Genomic DNA, 18445 nt, shown 5'->3' on the forward strand with positions numbered 1-18445 from the left:
GTGGCCCCTTTGCATCATGGAGGACTGTGAGGACTGGGACTCAGTGTATAGGATTTCTGTTAATCTTGAAACATGACCCCAAAGTACTATTTAATCTCCTAAGTGCTGTCCACATAAGATTGGAATTTAGCTAAAGATTTAGAATATTCTGGACTTATTTGAAAAGCCCTCTCTAATAAGAAAGGCGAGTTGGTGCTCATAACCCAACACCCTTAAATATGGGAGTCTCCCTAATTCCCTTCCTTCAGATTCCATTTTGGACAAGCAACTATTATAGTTTCCCAGGCTATCATAGCAAAGCATCAAACTTGGTGGCTTGAAACAACAGAAATTATTCTCACAGTTCTGGAGGCTGGAAGTCTGAAATCAAGATGTCCTTGGGCCCATGCTCCCTCCAACACCTACTGGGAAATTCCTTTGTTCTTCTACCTTCTGGTGTTTGCTGGCAATCAGTGGCATTTTTTGGCTGTCACTTCTATCCCTGCCTCTGTAGCTACGTGCTATGCTCTCCCTGTGCATCTGTGTTCTAATCTCTTCTTATGAGGACACCAGTCATATTGAATTAGAACCCACTTTGATGACCTCATCTCAACTGAACATCTGAAAAGACCCCTAATTTCTGAATCAGGTCACATTGGCAAGTAGTGGGCATTAGGACTTCAACATACTTTGGGGGACACAATTCAATCCATAACTGCATCCCTGAGATTATGGTGTTGCTTCCCATGGAAACTTCCTATCAGAAAACGATGTCTTAGTCATACATAATTGAAGTATTCTAGTTCCCATGTCAGGGATTTCTTATTAGAAATTTATAAATTCGTCTCAAGGAATGGTTTGGGTTCCCATGGAATTGAACTATATAGCAATAATGCATAGATTCTATATGGATCAGGGTGTTCCATTTTCAGGTGAATGTCTCTTCAAAAGCTGATCAGTTGGCTTTCTGCTTCAATTTATCTGTTTCAAGGTGCATCCTTGAAATTCTGACTGGAAGAGGAGCAGCTACCACCTCTGTGCCAACAAAACTACATTTCTGAATTTAAGAGACTGATAAACAGACTTGGTACTAATTTACCAAGATAATGGCTATTGCTCTAAGGAGCCAAGGCGGGAAGACGGTCTGGGCATTCCCCAGGTTAAGAGCCCCATGTGGTCAAACGTGAGGGCCATAATTTGTCTTATTGTGGATTTCTAACATACTATGCAATATATTATACTTCTAATATATAACTACATTAGCAATTCAAAATTAGGCATGTATGTTATAGAAGATAATAGATATATAAATAAATTATGTAAAGACAATAATATTATAATGTTACTTAATATATTTATATAATATATTTTAATGTTTGTTTGTTTCTGTATTGGTACTGGGGATTGAATCCAGGTACTCTACCACTAAGCTACATCCCTGCTCCTTTTCTCATTTTTTATTTTGAGAGAGGTCTCATTGAGTTGTCTAGGCAGACCTCAAACTTGTGATTCTCCTGACTTAGCCTCTTGTTAAAATTTTGATACTGGGGATTGAACCAGTATCAAATACTTAACCATTGAACCACATCCCTAACCCTTTTTAATATTTTATTTAGAGACAGGGTCTTGCTTAATTGATTAGGGCCTTGCTAAGTTGCTGAGGCTGACTTTGAACTCACAATCCTCCTGCCTCCGCCTCCTGAACCACTGGGATTATAGGCATGCACCACTTTACCCAGCTTGGATTTTTAATATATGAATTTTCTATAAGAAAAAACATCTTGAAGAGAGCTCAGTCCCTTGGTTAAACAAACAAAACTCCCAAATAGAGACAAAAAAGATTTAATTAAAACCAAGGCTATCTCAGATCTTCTGTAAGATTCAAATTTCATAGAAAGAGAGAAAGAAGAGTTTTAAAGGAAAGTCAAGGGGATTAGTATAGAGGATAAAGGTGATAATCTTAATACCTTAGTTGAAAGAACCCAGATCAGATTTTAGCTGATTCCCTCAGGGTCATTATTTTTTTCTTCTCTAAATTTAAGCCAATCAACTATGGAATGGTGGAATGAGACGGACATCATTATGGTGGAATGAGACTGACATCATTACCCTATGTACATGTATGATTACATGAATGGTATGAATCTACATCATGTACAACCATAGAAACGAAATGATGTACCCCATTTGTGTACAATGAATCAAAATGCGGTCTGTAAAAAATAAGTAATTAAAAAAATTTTTAAGCCACTTAACTATGGAAGAGATGACAGGCGGTGAATTTGGCACCTTCTATGGGATGAAAATGGAAACACATGAACCTTGTTCAGAGGAGGCAGAAGAGACTTTTTTTTTTTTGCGGTGCTGGGGATTGAACCCAGGGCCTTGTGCTTATGTGCTTACAAGGCAAGCACTCTACCAACTGAGTTATCCCCCTAGCCCCAAAAGAGACCTTGATGGGAACCTTGTGCTTAGGTGAGGACTGAATGATGAATGATGCTGTTTCCATAGGAGGGTTTGGAAGTGGGAACTGGGTGGAGGAGAGTCGGGGGGAGTTCATGACTTAGGGTGTAGAACAACGGCTGACCTGTCTGAGGGGAAGCACTGCTAAGAGTTTAGCTGATTACAAGCAAGTCTCCTAGGAACCCTGCTCACACTTGAGTGTGCCCAAGAGTATGGGCAGTGGAACTTGTTCTAATACAGTTCCCTGTTCCAATTCAGCAGGTCTGGAGTGGGGCTCAAATATTTACATGTCTGTCAAGGTGTCACAAGTGCAGATGGCTGTGGGCCTGTTTTCTGTAGCACTGTACTTCAGAAAACACTTAAAATCTTAAAGTATTTGGAGAGCAGACTTTTTCCTGCACTGATTTGTTCCGTGATGTATAAAAGAGTAGTTTTCAGGCTGTGTCTAACCTTGAGATATTTCATTTTATAAATTAATAGTTTGCCATGAGTTAATCCATTATGAGTACAAGTACCAAGGTGGAATGACTCTGTACCTTGTTTGTACCCTCAAACAACCACCATCTACACAGCACGATCGTAAGGTGCAAACAGAGAAATAAATTAATTGTGCTAATAAAAAATGGCCACCTGCAAATTTGTCTACTTAAATCATAAGTATGTGGGTACATGGATGTATCAAACCCATATCAGAGAAACTAACCCATTAGTCTCACGAGATATGATCCTCTCACCTGAAACACATAAAGGAAAGGTGCCTGAGACTTCGGGATGGCACACATGACCCTTCATCAGACCATCTTGTGAGTTTTACACAAAACATATAAACATCTTTAAACAAAACATAAAAACAAAGGTCATGTATTAATTAATTGACAAAGTATTGTCACCAGACTCTTGCAGGAACCTAATCCTGTGTCTCACCTAGGAACAATGTCTCAGTCATGGAAAATTCAGTAATTGAGACAACTATGGAACAGATCTACCACAAATAACAAGAATTTATTCTACTCTTAAGATTTTTAAGCCATAAGGATCTCATTGTTAAGATATTTCTTCTAACTTAACTATCATGTGTATACACAAATGATGGAAATAGTATACTATAGTTTTTGATAATTATTAAATATAAAAAGCAAAAAAAAAAAAAAAAATCATATCACAGAAGAGAAGACCAAAAATCAAACACTGCACCCAGAGTCCAGAGGAAATTTTATTTCCTCTCCCCCACCTCTCTAAAATTTCCTACATCCCCCATTTCTCTCTCCATATGATGAAGGGTACCCCACTAGGTTATTGGGTACTCACTTTTAATTCTTGTGATGCCCCATTCTTATGCATGTAATAGATATGTAAATCTTCTCCTTTTAATCTGTCTACTGTCAGTTCATTTCACTAGACTAAATCATTAGAACTTCAGAAGGGAAGTTCCTTTGGTCCTCACGAGAATATGGCAGGTGGTTTTAAATAACTGTCTCTTAAAAAAGAAACGATTGGGTTACTCTGACTGTGAGTTGCTAGGACCTTTGAGAAAGAATTGTTTTTGTCATCCTCTAGTTTGGCATTTCTCCCTGATACTTAGGGCATTATGATTAAACAATTATATGAGTCATAACTACCCTTTTCTATATGCCAGCTATAGATCAGTTGGGGTGCTTACTATTTATAGTGGGTTCATCCTTCTTAGACACCTGTTGGCATATGGTATTGTAGCAGGATGTGGACAGAATCACAGGATATCATGGTGCTTCTGTGGAGGTACTCTAGGAGTGTAACTATTACTTGAAATCTTAGAGAAAAATAATTTTTATTATAATAAACATGCATAGATTATATCATAAAAGGCTATTTTTTTTTTATAAACTCCAAGTCATAAGTTTTTAAGAAATTTTGGGTTTGTAAGGGACTGTTTAATGGATGCACCTCTAGACTTCTAAAGTGGATGTGTTCCTTCACTCTTCTTGCTGATCATGGTAGTGGAGTGGAAATACTTGCAATGTGTTCTGAAAGAGCATCAGCAACTGTGCTGGTTGGTTGATTTCCTTGCAGTTCTTTGGCTCCTCCCTTTGAGGGCCAATCAGAGTTGCTGTGATTCTGTGTTTTGCCCTTAAAGCTGATCTTCAAAGCAGATATCTTCCTCTGCACCATTGAAAGTCTATTATATTGACCTTAAGTGCCCAAACAATTGGTCTCTGCTGGCAGTCATTCTCCCATCTTCTTTCCATTCTTTGTGTCATGTGGAGTTTTAGTTTTTAAGAGTATTCTTTTTTTTTAAATGTATTTATTTTTATGTGGTGCTGAGGATTGAACCCAGTGCCTCACACGTGCAAGGCAAGTGCTCTACCAGTGAGCTACAACCCTAGCCCAATTTTTAAGAGTATTTTTAAACATTTGAACACTAAGGAGCCATGCCAGGTATGAATAATTGGCTAGAACTACCTGAGGTAAGAATGGCAAGCCTTGGGAGGGAGTCACAGACTTACACACTGTCAGCAGGGTGGGGAACTTTGGTGGCTTTTACTAGTGTAACGCCTTCATGTATGGGTAAGAAAGCTAAGTTCTACCAAAGAGAGAGAACAGGGATGCAATATCATGACATATCTTTTTTGATAGTTTCCACTCCTTGCCTGCCTTGCCTGCTTATGACTTACTTAAAGGGTAATCATCATCCCAGGCTTACCCTGTCTCTTGATGCCAGCTTGTGGCTGCCTTTGCCATCTTTGTCCCACTTGGTAGTTACAGGAGGAACATTTGAGTCACATGCTTAGAGTGATTCAAGAGTCAGTGGCCAGAAGTCATTTTGAGTGACAACATTTAACTGAACCAAGGAAGCAGATGTAGTACAGTGGTCATAAACTATACCAAACTTTTGTCAACTTTGATCTCACTATGAAACCACATACTTCTGTACTCCTGTTGTTGTTGTTTTTTTTTTTTTTCCTATGCCCCAAAGAAATAGGGTATACCCCAAAAAGTCTATTAGAGAAGCATGTCCCTGGGAGTGGAGAAAGGTAAAGACAAGCCCCAGGCCTACTCCTCCTTGTCCTACTGTCCTGTTGCACTGCCTCTTCCCTGCTGCTTTGACTGCCTAGTCAACTCCAAGTCGTCCTTCCAGTCTGCTCTAGTACTACCTTCTCTCTGAAGTCTTCTTTCTCTAGGTGACCTGGAATGCTTCTCCTGGGTTCTCTGCAGACACATCTCCATTATGGCAATTATTTTAGGGTGTTATAAATTTTTTTTCCTTGTGTGTGTGTGTGTGTGTGTGTGTGTGTGTGTGTGTGTATGTATCTTCTTGTTAGAGTATAAGCTTTTTGAGGTCAGAGACTAGGCCCTTCATGGTCATTTCTATTGATAGACCTGGCACACAGTGTGCACTCAATAGAGATAAGCAGGATACAATAATACATGAGCTAATTCTTGAAGAATTTGAATAAACTGGAGACAGGTAAATAAGGCAGCTCAGGCAGGTAAAACAGAACAAATGTTAAGTCTAGAATAAGGTGCAAGGCATATGCTAGAGTAGACAAGGCAGCTAGGCAGCTAGGCAGAGAGTCTGCATTGCCATATTATTAGATGGATTTTGTGCAGTGGGTGGTTGCACATTGTGGAGTGCCTTGAAAAACAGGTAGAGGAACAAGCATATTTTGTCTTCAGCAGTGAGATGGCAATGGAAGTTCAGAAACAAAACTCTCGTCCAATTTGGGTCTTAGAGCTCTAGATACCAGGTTTTATCCTTGATGTTGTTTTTCACATTATTTTCCTGAACCTTCATGGGTAGATGTATTAGTTGGGTTCCCTAGAGGAGCTGAAGTGATTCATTAAATTGGCTTAAATGAAAAGACTGGATAGTCCCACAGAGGTCATCTGCAGGCTGGAGAGTGGAGGAACCAGTAGTGGCTCAGTCCAAGAAGCTGGAAGCCTCAGAAGAAGGACCAATGACGCAGCCCTCATCTGAGACTGAAGACCTAGAAGTCCCCTGGAGACTCCCTGGGGCAAGTCCTCATTAAAGCCTAGAGAATCTGGAGTCTGATGTCCACTTCTCATGGTAGCAGCAAAAAATGGGCCTGCTCAAGAAGAACCAAGTTTGGGTGAACATATGAGATTGCCCCTTCTGTTGTTCTATCTGGGCCCTCAGCATATTGGATGGGGCTGTGGGGTCTACCCTCTTTATTTCACTGACCAACATGCTGATCATCTCTGGGAACAACCTCACAAGCTTTACCAATTTTCTAGGCATCTCTTAACCAATCAAGTTGACAATCAAGATTAACCATCACAGCAGATCAGACTGCATTTTTGCAAAGATTGTGTATCATCTATCACCTATTATCTATCTATCTATCTATCTATCTATCTATCTATCTATCTATCTATCTATCTATCTATCTATCATTTATCCCATCCCACATGCTCTTTTCACAATGTGACATTGTTACTCTTCCTAACAGGTGGTAGGGCTTAGATTCCCTCCTCTTGAGCTTGGGTACACCTTCGTGGTAACAACTTGACTGGTACAGTGTGGTGGATGTTATGTGAGGCTAAATCATAAAAATGCCATGTTTTCTACCTTGTTCTCTTGGTGTGCTCGCTCTTGGACCTAGCTACTCTGACATGAGGAAGCCATGCTGCCCATGGAAAAGCCTACATGGAGAGGGGCTGAGACTCCTAGGCCTAGACTGCTGATCCCATCGTACCTTGAACACTGCCTTAATCCCCTCCTCCTCCTCCCCCTCCTCCTCCTTCTTCTTTTGTGGCACTGGGGATGGAACCCCAGGGCCTTGTGCATGCTAGGCAAGTGCTCTCCCAGTTACTCACATCCCCTGCCCATAGCACTGACTTGTTGGGCTTGTGAGTCATTCTGAAAGTGGGTCTCAATCCACCAGTCAGATTACCCTAGTTAATTGTGCAAGAGTAGAAAAAAACGTTTTTCCACAAAGCCCTAGTCTAAGGGCAAATTTGTGAGCTAAATAAATTATTATTCTTCTAGGTCACTAGGTTTTGGGATGGTTTATGAAGCAATGGATAACTGGACCATATTTTGGTACTGGGAATAGGTCGCTGCTAAACCAAAAAGCTCAAACATCTAGTATTGGTTTTGGGTTGGGACAGCAGCCCAAAGCCTTGAAGAAAGTATTAGCGAAGGATCAAAGGAAGGTAGAGACAGTATTACTGGAGGCTAGAGAGAAGGGGACCCTAGTTATGTAGTAGCAGAACATTTAACAGCATTGTCACCTGCAATAATGTAGAAAAAAAGGAAATGAACCTAATAAATTTGATGCCCTAAAGAAGTTTCTGAATAGAATGTTGGAGTTTCTATCTGCCTTCTTTTAATTGGCTTTAAAAAAAGGAAAATGAAGAAAAATGAGCTTAAAAAGGAGCCACTCAGTTTTCAAGCAAATTCTAGAAGAAATATAGGTAAGTTAGGGCTTTCTGAGTTAAAAAATAAGACTTTATTATACCAAATTTCTCTGGTAAGCAAAATATTCCTATGTGAAGAAATGACGTCTAGTTAAACAATGAATTCATGGTGGCCTCTGAGATCCTTTGTTAAGACAATAGAAATATGTAAGGTGATGCCTCATCTAACCTTTCAGACAGACAAAAGACTTTGTAAGAGTCTTAAAGGCATGATTCTATCCATTTAAAACAAGAGGACATCCAAAATTCTGAAGGCATTGTCTTCAGAAACCTCACCAGGTATCCAGGTAGAGAGAGAGAGAGCTTGTCTCAAAGATATTTGTGGTGTGACATATCTAATGTACAGACTTATTAATTGATCCACCAAGCACCTATAGGGTTTTTCAAAGAATCAGTGCCAGTGTGGACTGAAAGGGACAGAGACTGCACAAGATGAAAAGAGATCACGAATCCCAGAACTTTTACTGAAAGGAAGCAAGTTGAGAAAACCACTCCACTATAAACACAGGCTTACCTTTTGGCAAAAAGAAAGAAAATTAAGAGAGAAGAATTAAGTCTTCGAGGGGACAGTGCACAGTTTCCAGGTAGTAGTAATGAGCTCTTGTCAAAAAACTGGCAACATGTGCCCAGCTGGATTTCAGAATTGCTGTGGTTCGGACAAGGCTATGTGCCTCCATTTCTCCCTTTTGAATGAGAGTCTATAGTGGTTATCCTGTGCCTGTCCCACTACTGTATGTTGGTGTGTGTTGGGGCAGTGCTGAAACCTTTAGTTGATTGGTCCTTTGGGCAATGAGAAACACTTTCCAAAGAGCTGTTCTCAGAAGATTCAAGCCCAAGGAGTCTCATCTGCACCTAGATTGGATTTGGAGAAAGAAATCCTAGGCTTCCAAATGGACATAGTATGATGAGACTTGGGGGTTTTGGGAGTTTGGGTTTGGGTTGAGCATTTGAGTTGAAGGATAGGTATAATGTTTGTTTGTTTGTTGGTGCTGGGGATTGAACCTTGGGCTTTGTGCATGCAAAGTGCACACTACCACTCTACCACTCTCCGTATATATCTATCTATGTAGATATATATCTATATATGATATATATCATATATATTTGACCATCCAAATTAATCATCATATACATATAGATAGATAGATCTGTATCTATATCTATCTTTCTATCTATCTATTTGGATTATCAACTTGGTTGGATTGGGAGACACCTAGGACTGAGACTTCAGTCCTCAGTGTCTATGAGGATGTTTCCAGAGATGATTGGCAAGTGGGACAGCAAACTGAGGGGGGAACCTGCCCTGAAAGTGGTCAGCACTGTCCAATAGACTGGGGACCCAGATGGGTTAAAAAGCAGAGGAAGGAAGCCACAGTACGTGAAGGCTGATTCTTCTTGAATGTGTGTCAATTGCTGCTACCATCATGTGTACATTGGACTCCATCAAATTCCTTAACTCCTCAAATGTAGATGCTCATCAGTGATTATTCAGGGAATTTTTAGACTTCCAGTCTTTGACTGGGTCTGCATCATTAGTTCCTCTTGTCTGAGGGTCCAGCTTCTGGGACTAAGCAGCTATAGGTTTCTCTGACTTTACAGCCTACAGATGGCCATTTTGGAACTATCCAATTTCTGATCATGTAAGTCAATCTAATAAATCGCCTTTATTAACATATATACATATTCTGTTAATTAAGTTCCTCTAGAGATCCTTGACTAATATGGTATTATTTTGTGGTGTTGGAGATTGAACCTAGGGCCTTGCACATGTTAGACAAGTTCTCTACTAATAAGCTATGTCCTCAGATCCATGTATAAATTTTTATGCCCAGAAAGTAAGTTATGACAGTCTGGATTTTCTAGAGAGGTCCACAATAATATATCTACCCCATTTGCTCTTTAAAAAAAAATTTCTAATTAGTTATACATGACAGCAGAATGCATTTTGACACTATATACATAAGAGGAGTATAATTTCTCATTCTTCTGTTTGTACATGGTGTAGAATCACACTGGTTGTATAATCATACATGCACATAGGATAATAATGCCCAATTCATTCTACTATCCATTTGTTCTTAATATGTGACTCTGACACACCTCCCATCCAGTGCTGGCACTGTGTCTTTTTCCTTGGACATGAGTGGTAATTCATAACTACCTGTACCAACAGAGGATGGTGAAGGCGACCCTATATAACTTCTGAGGTGAGCTCATGAAGGTGCCATATTCTCTTGTACATTGGCTCTTGGAACCTATACACTATGGTGACGGAAGCCAAGTAGGCTAGGGAGAGGTCCACGTGGAAAGGAACTGAATTCTTTTGGCAGAGCTCCCATCCTAACACTAGCACCAGCTTCCCAGGTTTGATAAGAAATATCTGGGAAGTGCTCCTTCAATCCCTAGTTGAACCACCCTAATTGATAATGGGTGAAGCAAAGAAGAGCCTTCCCTACAACCTTGCTACAATTAGACACTTGTGAGATAAATGGTTGTTATTTTAGCTATTAAGCTTTGGAATGATTTACTTGCAGAAATTTACATTTAGAACCATAGGAACTAATTGGTAGTACTGTGAAGTTCACATAAGTAGGTGAGTCTAAGGGAGCCTGGCAAGATCTCAGGCTTGCTATGACTCCATCTTCCACTCCTCTACCCATGTCCTTTGTGTTCTTAGGTCTTCTTAGGTCTTCAGGTAGAAAGAAACAAGTTCCAAGTAGTTATTCTCAAAGAACTCAATCCAGGGAGCATGCAGGAGAAGTGGACTTGGGCTGGATGCCACTGAGGCAACAATAAGGAGAAAGTATATTCGCTCTGCTTAAAAGACAGCATCAGCATAGGGTCAGAGCTCTTTAAATGTGCTTGGAGGCCAGTTTCTTTAAGATTGAATTAAGTTAAAAGAGGAAGTCTGCTTGGATTCACTTGAAATAAAGCTGCTGGGATGAAATCAATGTAAAAACAAGACTTGAGAAATGGTAACAGCGGAGGGAAGAGAGCAATCTCCGGTGGAGGCTTGTGTTGCAATGTGGAAAAAATTTTGTAATCTGAATGAAACACTGTGATCACAAGCACTGGAGGTCAGCATTGACCACTGAGGAGGCACGTGGTTGGGATGATTCTGACCCTCGGGCCTGCGGGAGTTGGGGGAGGTGGAGGGTAGAGAGGACAGCTTACCAGGCAGAGTCACGAGTGGACACACGTCAGCATTCATCAGTGGCTCAGCATTGATAACACAGGAGACACCAACTTGCATTAAGATATGGCCTAAGGAGCCATAGAAACTTTCTGTACAGACTCCTTCCTACCCCCAAGCCTTAAAGCTTTAAGTGGTCAGGTCTACAAAGTACAGTGTAAGGGTCCCCTTGTCCTCTGGTCCACTGTCCTCCTGGTGACATGTTTGTGAAAACCCTGGCAGAATAGAGGCCACCTGGACTCTTACTATCCTATGGTGCTGCAAACCCCTTGGGCGTAGTGAGAGCGTCTTTGACTGAACATCCTTGAGAACTGCCTGTTGATTGCCTGGTCTTCCAGGCATGTGGACAGCAGAGGAGCCAAGGGCAGCATCAAGGCAATATCTCAGTGGGGGACCCCAGCCAGCTCTGCCTGTCATACCCCCTGTCAGTTACCTCTAGTTAACGCAGTGTAGTGACAGCAGGAAACCCTCAAATGTCACCATGAAATTGGGGCATTTGCAAGTTAAAAAAGACCTGCATCATCTCATTCAACCCTCTTTTTTCACAGTCAGGAAAAGGGATCAGAATAGTTACACAGCTTATCAGAGTTGGTGGCAGAGTATGGTTCTGCCCTTCTTTCCACTACAGCCTTAACGTTGTCATGACTTTAAGGTGAATCTAATGAGCTCATAAGGCAGAAAGCATGAAAGCAGACCGTAAGAGGTGGCAGGGTGGGCCCCTTTCCCCTTCGGTCCCCTTCTCTTTGCTCATCCTTCTCAGGGTGGAAGGAAGTGGTTTCTGTACTCTCTTTACCTCTTTGTTCATCTTCATTGCACCTTGTGGTGGGGAGGGAGGCTCTTAACATAATTACTCATCTAAATATTGCTGTGGGATGCCTTACAGATGAAAAAAAAGAGACTTGTTTGTGCAGTGGAGATCCCTCAGTGAAACATAGACATCTAGAATGTGTGTCCCCTCAATCCCACGAAGATACATTAAAGTCCTAACACTTGATACCTGTGAGAACTTATCTGGAAATAGGGTCTTTGCAAATGTAGTTAAGATCTTAAATTAAAGTAAGGCCATATTGGAAGAGGATGGACCCTTCATCCAATGCAACTAGGAGAAGAGAGATAGACACAGAGAGGAGGACACCATGTGACAACAGAGGCAGGGGTTGGAGTGATGTTGCCACAAGCTGAAGAATGCCTGGGTCTACCAGAAACTGGCAGAGGCAAGGAAGGACCTTCCCTAGAACCTTCAGAGGGAGCAAGGTCCTGCTGACACCTGGGTTTCTGACTTGTAGCCTCTACAACTGCGAGAAAGTAGATATCCATTGTTTTAGCTAACTGGTCAGTTGGCACTGTCAGGAGGGCCCTCTAAAACTCATCCAAGTGACAAAGAGGATTTGTTAGCTGGAACTCAGGAAACTGCAGCAGGATGAAGCCAGGCCCCGGGGGGCAGGTAGGGGAAGGTAGGAGAGGAGGGCAAGGGGGGTCATGGGAGAAGGACTCTTAGGAGCCCACATTAGCTTACCAGGCACTGACTAAAAGATCAGCAAGGGGAATAGTCAAGAAATGCATGGGCTGTGTTGGACCCCTTTCTCTCTGAAGATAGGCTGAACCCATTTCCTTTCCAGCCACTGTGATGTCTAGAGGGGACGGAGAGATTAATTAAGTTACTGAAGTCATCTTTGACTGGTCCCTTCCTCTTTGAACTTGTACCTCATTATTGAGCAGCTGACAACCTTCAAGAACCATTCCCTGACATTTCACTTGTGAGCCAACCTGAACTCCCTAAGAGAATGACCTTCATCTTCCATGTGCCCTCCTCAGGTCCCTGTCAGTACTATGAGTGTGTTTACCATGTAGATGTCTCTCAAGGCATATTTACTGTTTGGTTGATTTGGTATCACAACAGGAATATAGGATATGGTGTTTGGGACTGATTTACTTAGTAAATATATCTGGTAAATCTGTTTTGAGTACAACTGACTCTTCATATCCAGGGGTTCTCCATCTACAGATTTAACCAACCTTGGATCAAAACTGCTTTTTAAGTTGGGCACAGTGGTGCATGCCTGTAATGCCAGCAACCTGGTAAGTTGAGTTAGCAGAATCACAAGTTCAGGACCAAGGGTAACTTAGTGAGATCCCATCTCAAAAGAAAAAAATAAAAAAGGCTAGAGATGTAAAATACCCCTGGTTTCAATCTCTAGAACATGCAAAACACAAAAGCAAAAAATCTTTTAAAAATTTTGAAAGTGTATAAAATTTTCTTTCTTGTCATTTATTCCTTAAATGATACAGTATAACAACGATTTACATAGCATTTACACTGAATTAGGTATTGCAGGGTATCTAGAGATTTATAGTATATGAAAGGATTTCATAGGTTATATATATGTATACCACACCACCTTATTTGAGCATCTATGGATTTTGCTATGGTGGGGAGGGGGCGGGACTGGAACCAATCCCTGTTGGAACTGAGGGACAGTTGTGTAGTGATATCTTTGTGCTTCTGGGCAAAAAATAAGTTGTGTGGTAAGCAGATTACAGATCACATCTGCTCAGTATCCTCAAACTGTGGATAGCATTGTCACTGAACATTGCGGAACTTTCCAATTTGGGCTCTTCTTGTTTGTACTTTCAAATCATTACTGAGTTTAGAAAATGTCCTTCTAACCATTTATGTTCCCTGTACCCACCTTTGCCCCCACCTCAATCCCTGGTTACCCACTTTTCTGTAAGGATGATTTACTTTTTGTTTTCAAGAGTTAAAGGAGCAAGATGCTGCCAAGAGGTGTATGTTGACAAGCTTCACTCCTTCCTCCATCCTTATTTTCCTCTCCCTGGACCCTGAGTTTTGTCATAGGTTCGTATTTAGTTTTCCAGAAATTTATATGAAGACACTAACACAAATATATATATATATATATATACATATATATATATACTTATACTCTATTTCTTATATAAAAGGAAGCATCCTATGTTCACTATTTGACATCTTGTTTTATTCATTTATACTTTATTGAGATAAAACTTATACATAGTAAAATACACAAACAAGTGCATAGGCCAGTGTATATTTTTTCCTTCTTAAAACTAATTTTTGTGTGTTTTTTAAAAACAGCTTTGCGGAGGCACATTGGCAAATAATAATAAACTGCAATAATATACATACACATATTTGCATATGTATAGTAAACACATGTTTTACCCTCAGAAGTTTCTTTTTGCCTATTTTCTTATTAGCTGATAAAACTGAACAAGTTGATGAGTTGGGCTAAAGATATCTACCACCAAGTGGATTGCACCCTCCTGGTTATTTCTTAGAGGCTTCTCCAGTTTCTTAAAACCCAGAAGGTAATAGAACTCAAGTCTTTACTATTCTTAAGTCTTATTAATCACCTACATTCTGAAGACTAAATATTTGGCCTTGAGAGACTTTGTAAGATTAATTTGAAGGTCTCAGTAGTAGAAAGTTTATTTTGTCAATCTGTAAGACTTCTGATGTCACACCTTCTGGTCCTGGGCAGTTTGACTCAAAGAATAGAGGACTTTTGCAAAAAGAGAACTTTCGTGGAATTTCTGGATTTTTTTTTCTTTGGTGTGTGTATGTGTGTGAAAGCCATAATTCTAGGATGAAGGAAACAAATGCTTATTAAGCATCTTCTGTGTCAGGCACTTTATATAAAGTAAGTAATTTAATCCTCAACAATAACCTGCAACCGAGAAGGAATTATCATGTTTTACAAAGAGGACATAGGATCTGAGTAGAAGATGAAACCAGAGACCATCTTTTTTATGTCTTGAACCCTTTACCCCTGATCCCAGGTTAAATTAACAATTGAAAGATGAATGGATACATAGATAATGGATATGTAAGTACATGTTAATAAATCTACCTACATAGCAGGAGGTGCCATATGTTGCATTTTTACATTTCGAAAGGACTTAGGGGACAAAATATAACAGAACATGAAGACAAAGTGATCATAAAATACATGGATAAGTGCTATTGATATAAACTTACATACATTGAGTTGTCCCCAAGTGTTTTAATTAACAAGGACCCAGAAGTTCACTTAAGAACTGTGCTCTGCACTTTGGTGGAGAAATGAGAGGTAGCATCTGTTGGCAAAGACAATATCATGTTGCTGAAGAAGAGAGGTGTTAAGTGGGAGATTGTGTGTTGTGACTGTCAGGGACACCTGGTTCTGGAAAGGGACTGACTGGAGGTTTGGATTGGAGGATGATAATGCATTGGGCATCTGAAGAGATAAAGCCTTAAAAACAAGACAGAGAAGTATGGACAACTTACTCTGTTTCACAGAGAGAGCTAATAGCTGAGCTAGGACTAGCTCTCAAGCATGCTGGACAGTTACACATCTTTACTAAGCTTTGTATTCACCAAAAGCTGAGATGTCTATTTAGTAAGAGCCTCAACTAACTGCAAGAAAATGAGGACCAGAGTATCAGTCAGAAGCCCCCAGGAAGCCAATGACCTGCTCAGAAGGGGTGACTGGTAAGAGTTCCAGGCAGTGGAACAGGTTCAGAGAAAACCATCAAGGATGGAGCAGTACCAGGACCAGCAACAACAAAAAACAAACAACAACAGCAAAAAAACCCCCAAAACACCACTGTTACCTATAAGCAGGAGGGGCAACAGGGCAGAGGGGTATGAAACTGGTGAAAGCAGCAGCTGAGGCAGTGTGCCGAGCTGTAGATGGGGGAACCCAGGTCCTGCTGTATGCAAAATCAATACTCCATCCTCGCTCTCCCAGCATCTGCTACCGTCACTGGCAAAGCCAACAGGAAGCCACAGGTCAATGGAGCTATTTGGTGGTAGTCCTTTAGAGGTCAGCCTCCTGGGATACAATGCTGAGAGGAAAGAATAGAGGGTGATCCCAGAGGGACAGGTGGAGAATATCCAGAGCAAAACCTGTGCTGGGGGATCTGGGAAGGCTTTTCTGGGCTGTGCATCAAAGGAGCTATTCCAGGTGCCCTTGAATCTCGGAGTCTTAAAGTCACTCCCTTTCCTAATCCAACAGCTTGCCCTGGTTCTCAACTGAAACTCTTTAAACCCGGGACTTATTCTTTTTGTTAGTCCTCTTTTCCTGCAAAACACAGATCAAGTGCCAGCTGTCTAGCTCAAGCCCTTGCTGAAGAGGTGGTGATGGGTCTATTCTTAGTGATCACATTGCAGTGGGTTAGCAACTTGAAGTTCAAGGTAGTGGGCTCCAGATAACTCTGAATGCTGCTGCTTATTGGCTTGAAAGAGGTCTTCCTCATTAACTCAGTGTCTTGCTGGAGAGGCAGCAAGTTTTTAAATGATAGTGGCTCTATTTCCGACTTGCTTGGAAGCTATTATTAACTATTATTCCAAACAATACACTTGCATATTTGACAACCTGGAAGACAGATTTAGCAGTGCAAATTACAGACAACTGCTCTTTTATAATGTTACTGCAATGTTCCAATTTCTAAGAAATGGAAGATTAACCAAGCCAGCTTTAAATGTTCAAAACAATATTTTATGTAAAAAACCATTTCCCCCCCAAAGACACATAGACCTGTACAATGTTCCCAGAGCTCTCTGGAAGATAACTAATGTTCTTTCAAAGGAAGGGTAAGTTTCAGAACATCAAATATATGCAAAAAACCCTTCAGAGCTGAAAGTGCCATCAATTTACTAAGGAATTATGTTGAAACTAAGGGAATTTAAGAGGTCATTTAAATGATTTAAACACCACGCTTTCCCCCTCTTCTCCAAAAAACCTCAAGACAGTGCTTGTAAAGTTAGGCTGACCTTTAGCATATGCGATCTTAATGAATGACATTTCTCGACTTCTGACTATATATCAAAACCATTATTTAAAGTAATCATTTTCTCATCATGGTTCTAGCACCTACTTGTGAATAAGGACATTTGACCTTTGAAATATTCCATGGGTCTGAATCAGTTAAATTTATTATGGCTTTGTTCCTGAAGACAAGAGAAACTAAGAACACTTTGGATAATGGAGAATCTGTTAATACAACTGGATTCGAATTACAGTTATTGAGATCTTACTGTAATTTCAGGTAAGTTGCTTAACCACTCAGCCTTGGTGTTCTCATATCTAAAAGAAGAATAATGCTACTATTCTGCATGCTTAATATAAACAATTAACAGATTTTGGTGTGCACAGTGTTCAACAAGAAGTTTTAAGGTATTTTTCCTAAAGGAACTTGTTCCACAGAATGTGGTAAAAAAATCCAATCACAGTAGTTGAGGAGCCTTCTCACAGTTCAGGGTTTCAAAACTGAGAATGCAGTATTGGCAGAGGACCTAGGAGATAAGAAAACATTGTCATAGGTATACAGTCTGAAAAAAATGCTATGGTTTCTGACAAACCAATCTAGCATATGCTGACTTAAGGGGATTATGCATCTATTTCCAAACTCATCCCTTGGGCTATACAATGAGGTTGCCTGGTATTACCGGACCAAGTAGCTCAGGTGCCAGGATAATTGGGATAGGATGGTACTAGTACTTTTTCTGCAAAGCCATTAGTATGATGTGGCTGCTGCCCATATATAGGGAAATGTCACTTCTAGACAGAAGAATGTTAATATGACATTGTGTTCTTGCTCTGATGATGATGCTCCAAGATTTAAATAGCTTCAAACTTAAATGGTTTTGAGATGACAGAAGCTTTATAAACTTAGAGTCTTTACCCCTTCCCCACAGTGGTCTTCAAACCTCTCTGTCTAGCTCCAGAGATTTGCTGAAATTAAATCTTGGAGAGGAGAATAATTGGTTCTTTATATTTTCCTAATTTTTAAAGTAAATTCTCACAAAGTGGGTAGCAATCATTTTATAATTTATATAACTAGTAGTCATAAAAATATTTGCTTTAAAAAATCTTGCAAATAAAGTATTTTTGAATATTTTAAAACATTGAAGTTTATATATATGTGTATATATGTGTATTTATATTACATGTTGGATATATACATACATATATATTATACATATATATGTATTAGTTGTTCATGGACCTTTATTTTATTTATTTATTTATGTGCAGTGCTGAGAATTGAACTCAGTGACTCACACATGCTAGCAAGTGGCTCTACCACTGAGCCATAACCCCAGCCCCTTTAACAGGTTTTATGTGTACTGGAATCATGACTCTAAATAGGGCATAGAACAGAAAGAAAGAAGAGAGGAGTTCAAAGAAATCATCCCTAAAGGGACAATTAATAGTAAATTGCCCAGATTCTAGAACCTTCTGTCACAGTCCAAATCTGGACTGGAACATTTTAGAGTTTCATGAGTCTCAGACAAGTTAATTAACTTAGTTCTGCCTCAATTTCTTTGAAAAACAGGGACATAAGAATGTTATGAGGGTTAAATCA

General features: G+C 40.1%; 1 long non-coding RNA gene across 2 annotated transcripts in view; it reads right to left on the minus strand.

The window, feature by feature from the left end:
- Positions 1-18445, minus strand: part of LOC306660705 — a 56986-nt gene that overhangs the window by 19530 nt on the left and 19011 nt on the right. Inside the window, exon 4 of one of the 2 annotated variants that reach the window (XR_013763722.1) lies at positions 13965-17372. The exons of the other annotated variant lie outside the window; for it this stretch is intronic. This is a non-coding gene — a long non-coding RNA (uncharacterized lncRNA). Of the gene's footprint in view, positions 1-13964; positions 17373-18445 lie in introns of those variants that run through there. 2 annotated transcript variants of the gene reach the window in all.

This window comes from Sciurus vulgaris (genome assembly GCF_902686455.1).
Source record: "Sciurus vulgaris genome assembly, chromosome: 5".
NCBI classification, from domain to species: Eukaryota; Metazoa; Chordata; class Mammalia; order Rodentia; family Sciuridae; genus Sciurus; species Sciurus vulgaris.